The 5190-nt window shown below is 28.8% G+C and overlaps 1 non-coding gene across 1 annotated transcript; it reads left to right on the top strand.

Moving 5' to 3' along the window:
- Positions 1 to 4578: 4578 nt before the first annotated feature.
- On the top strand, positions 4579 to 4663 carry TRNAM-CAU (transfer RNA methionine (anticodon CAU)). The gene is given in 2 exon segments: positions 4579 to 4616; positions 4628 to 4663. It is a non-coding gene; the product is annotated as a tRNA-Met (tRNA).
- The last annotated feature ends 527 nt before the right edge of the window (positions 4664 to 5190 follow it).

Genomic DNA, 5190 nt, shown 5'->3' with positions numbered 1-5190 from the left:
TTTTTTGTTTTCTTCCAAGTAAAGCCCCATAACTATGTGTTGATATATTAAGCACAAAAGAAAGGTTTATTAATATCTTGTTTAAGAGGTATTGAGCAGAAATGTAAATTTAATGAGAGTTTTTTTATTTGGATAAATTAATGGAAGTTGAATGATGAATGCCTTGCTTTGTAGAATTTGCAAATTTTTTTCTATTTTAACGCTTTGATTACTAAGGACTAGTAATAAGATGGTTGGGCGGTGTGACTAATACTTAAAAGTACATTTTTATCAAGGTTTTATATCATCATTTTGCACTTGAAGTATCAATAACTCCTTAACTAAAGCATGCTGTATAATAACAAGTCTGATATCATAAGATACCTTTAATTTATGGTAAATGTTCATCTTAAATACAGGTCTGTCACATAAATGAAAGGATTGATTGATGAGTTTAAATACTGAAATTGAAAGGACAAAGAGAGGGCCAAACTTAGAAAAGAGATGTTGGTTCAGTCCAAACTGAAACACTGTTGGGTCATCGGATCATATCTGGAGCTGTAGATCTTGGATTTAGGTCTGCTTTATATAGATAGAAAGTCAAGATGTGGCCACCCATTCAACAATTAGTCATCAAATCAATAGTTCCAAATTTTAGCCTATAAAAGGAGGCATTTGCCATGCATTTAGGCATCTTGGTTTTCAAATCAAGATCATGCTCTTACTCTCTCTCTTTTTGTAATGCTTAAGTTTTGTTTATATTAATCTCTTGTTTATGCTTTTCATCTCCTTTCCTTTACTTAGTTAACTTATATCTTATTTATGTTCTTATCTTGTTTATTTGTGTTTCTCTTCTTCATTATGTTTAGCTAAGTTTATTATGTTAAGGTGAAAAGGTTACTCTAATGGTGTAAGAATAAATATAGTGTAAACTCAACATGGACTTTAATGTTTCATACTAACATGTTTTATATTTGTTATCTTGTTCACTTTTAATGCTTTGCTTGTTAAATGATTAATCTAGATTTATATTGTATACCCATGATACAACAAATACTTGGTACTTTCATAGCCTAAACCGTATGGTATAACTGACACTTGTGCTAGGAAAGGAACTTGATTTGTTGTTAACATAAGTTATAATCATGAATGCCTGACAACATTTACAAGTATTAGCATTATTCGAATGAGATAACTAATGTAATTATGTTAGCAATCTATAATCTAATTGGAACCTCCTTTGTGTGTGGTTTCCAGTTGAATACTAAGAGTTTATACTATACTTGTTTGAAATACCATTAGTGGATCCTCTAACATTGACAATTGTTTTTATCATTGTTTAATCCTTATATCAATATCACATCTCAAAGCTCTTATTATTATTATTATTATTATTATTATTATTATTATTAGTACTACTACTACCACTACTACTACTACCACCACCACTACTATTATTATTATCATTGTTGTTGTTGTTGTTGTTGTATTGTTATTTATAATTTATATAGTTAACCTCTCTATTGTTTGACCCTAGTCTTGTCGGGTTATTTATTACTTTGACACTCCTGCACTTGAGAGAAAACATCAATCTTTTGGTCGTGTCACTTGCATCTTTGTTTATGTTGTCTTTACTCATATCCATAAAAAAAAAAAAATTAACATACAAAGTTTGATTCATGTGTTGTTTGTTGTATTTTTCTAGGTAATGAATGAAACACATAAAAAAGGATATTGCTTCTATCATCCTCTTACTTTATGCATATATGTCAATATAGATGTCACATTTATAGAATCAAAACAATATTTATCAACTTCCCTTTCCACCTTTCTTTTTTAGGGGTGGACACATAATAAATAGAAAAAATAGATGAACTTATACTTTAAAAGTATATAAAATTAAGGTACCTATCTATAACAAATTTAACTATAATTGTCGATATAAGAAAATAAAACTCCCCACCTTTTCAAGAACATTAGAGGACCAATCTCCTTAGAAAACTTTTGAGGTAATGCTCTCCACTTCATCTCCTAATATAATATATACTTATTCTAGATTTAAACTAATTTTGTATCATAATCATAGAAATAAACCACCGAATTAGTATTCTCTAGAATATATAGAAAAAAAATCAAACCATGTATCATCCTAAAAGCTACCAAAATCACTACAAGCTTTTGTACATGATCTATCATCTAAACAAGTTCCTAACAATCTATATAAAGCTCTTTCTTTACTAGAGTGGAATCAAGTAATAATGATATAAATAAAGGCATTATAGAAGAATCAAACATGAAGTCTTGTTCCTTTATCTAAAGGAATAAAATTAGAAGATGTAAGTGGATGTTTTCTATTAAATATAAGGCAGATAAGACCATTAATAGGTGTAAAGAAAGAATCATCGTATAAAGATATACTTAAATGTATGGTATAAACTACTAGGAGATGTTTTTTTCCAGTAAAGTTGAATAGAGTCTAGGTTAATGAAGGGTAAAAACTCTAGAACCTATAATCAAGATTGAAAACAACCTAAAAAAGCTAAAATCAAGTTGAAAAGAATTTAAGTGATTACCTGAACCTAAAAACCATAGTTATTGGATGAAAATCACAACCTATTAATTATAAAGAATAAAAAAACTAGAATTATAAGGGTAAATACCACAAATAAGTATCTTTGATAAGTTCTGAATAGTTCAATGAAAAACCAAGATATGAGCAACCTTGCACACACAATATTATTTCTGAAATCAAAATACTCTAAAAACTAAATATAAGTTAAATAACCCTATTTTTACTAGGTAAAATGTTCTAAAAAAAACTGAAAAAATAACAAAGAGTTTTAAATACAATAAAAAAAAGAATCCTAAATCAACTAGAAAAATAGTGCAAATCATGAATAGTTTCTAAATAACAAAAGAGTCCTTTTGAGGAGAGGATTAATGATAATAATCATTAAGCAATATTACATGATCATATATGTCAATTGGGCTTATTGCAAGGTTAAAAGCTAAGAAGATTAAAGAGGCATTCAATATTTTAATTCAACACATTTAGGCCAAGTCAAGCATCAAGATTATAAAAAAGGATGATCATGCTTTTAACTAGTGTAATCCATACAAAGTAAGAAGTTGGTTCTTGGGCTTAAGGCATACGAATTGGGCTTGTTTTCTTAATATATTATTTTATGTTAATTGACATAACTTTAAATTTGGATCATTGGATCATGCTAAAATTTTATGAGATGATTATAAAAGTCTTTTTTTTTTAATAGGGTTAACATTTAATAGCCATCAGATATTGATAAGGCCTTGTAATAAGGTTTAGATGATTTAACATATAGTTGTGTTGTTTAGAATTAATGTGAGGCGTGGCAAAAAAAAAAAAGTGTGGCCAAAGTCCAACCAAAAGACATGAAAAACAAGAGAAAGGAAATCAAAGTTGCAGAAGGCATTCAAGAAAAAGAAGTATTGTTTTAACCCAAACACCAAAACGAGTTTTGGTGCTTTGTTTTTTGTATTGAACCGTTTCATTTAACTGAGAGTGAAACACACCAAATAAAACGACTTTATTTTGGTTTAAACTGAACTTTCATGTTTTCAGAAAAGTCCCTCAATTTATCTTCGTTTTGAATTTGGTTATTTTTTTCTATTTTTGGCCAATGTCAAACTTTTTGTAATATTTCTTTTCAATTTCATCCCGAATTGTGTTAAAATGGTCCTTGTATGTTGTTGCCTTTTCCAATTTAGTCCTTGGTTTTCTAATTTTTAATCATTTAGCCAATTTCAACCATTTTCTCAATAGTTCTTAGTTTCATCCCAAATTGCATTTTTTTCTTTTCTTTTTTCTTTTTTCCATCATTTTTTAAATATTTTTTTATTGAAATATTTTTTTTCCTTTATTCTTAGATATTTGAGACGCATTTGAAATTTGGAGTATTACAATTGACATACAAGTGTTAGGCATGCATGATGATAGGTGATTATGGATTGAGTTTCTAGTATATTTATATTTAAATTTAATAAAAAAATTTTGGTTACGTCTTAGGTAAAACTTTTAGATATTTATATTAATGTATTGAAATATTTCATATATCCATTACTCGAATATTTATATATTACTTATACAAATTCAATAATTTTCAAATGATAAATCATAAATTCAGTGAATTTTGGCATCTGTAAAATTAATGAATGAGAATTCTTTGGTTGTAATGTGTTTTTAAATATTTTATGTGTATAGTATTTTTTAAACAATACCTTTTATATTGATAATAAGTAATTGCGATGTCTTTATTATTTTAAATAAATTATAGGTTATATAAAAACCAATCTTTGGTGTATCATGATGGAGATTCAGGGCTCTTGTATTTTGATTCATGAGGACGCTCCTTCTCCTTTTCTGTCCTTTTCATTTTTCGTGGTTCAATCTCATGTTTGGGTTATGTGTTGCAAAAGAGGCCACATTCTCTCAAAATAAAAACAAGGGAAGCCCGATTCTGTCTGTCATGAGCACAACCCCATTCTTACTATCTTAAAGTGACAACGGCCCAGAATTATATACTATTACTTCACCATTTCATGAGAATCTTGATCCATTCAGGGGTGGTGGCGCAGTTGGCTAGCGCGTAGGTCTCATAGCTTCTGAGTTATCCTGAGGTCGAGAGTTCGAGCCTCTCTCACCCCAATTGTTTTTTCTCTTGTTTCCTTTTCTGGCTGGGTCTAATTTTTCAATTCTACTTTTTCTGTATGGTGGCCAGTTGCCATGGAGCTGCCAGATTGTCTAGTTACCACCTGGCCCTGAATTAGCTATGGAGACCATGGAGGTTTTTTCTTATAAATTAGTCTGCATAGATTTTCGAAACCTCTTTAAAAATTAAAATAGAAGGTCATCTCCAGCAAAAATCTAACTTAAGATAACTTACACTCCAAAATTGATAGAACTTTTAGAAGAATTGCTGGAAACATAGTTTATTAAGGATGTATATGTTTTCACGCACACACATACATGAAGGTTTTGATTTTCATGAACAAAATAAAATCTATTAAGGATTTTTTTTTTGAAAAAGGATTTTTATGTTGGAAAAAAATCAAAAAGCTCTTAAAATAGAAAAGATAGTTAAAACATTGACATATGATGGAAAGCAATGTCAAATCATATTTTCAGTGAAACAAGAAAGACCCTATAAAAAACAAAAATCGAAAGATTCTTTT

This window comes from Populus nigra, chromosome 5 (genome assembly GCF_951802175.1).
Source record: "Populus nigra chromosome 5, ddPopNigr1.1, whole genome shotgun sequence".
Classification (NCBI taxonomy): domain Eukaryota; kingdom Viridiplantae; phylum Streptophyta; class Magnoliopsida; order Malpighiales; family Salicaceae; genus Populus; species Populus nigra.
This window is presented reverse-complemented; position numbering and strand designations above follow the sequence as displayed.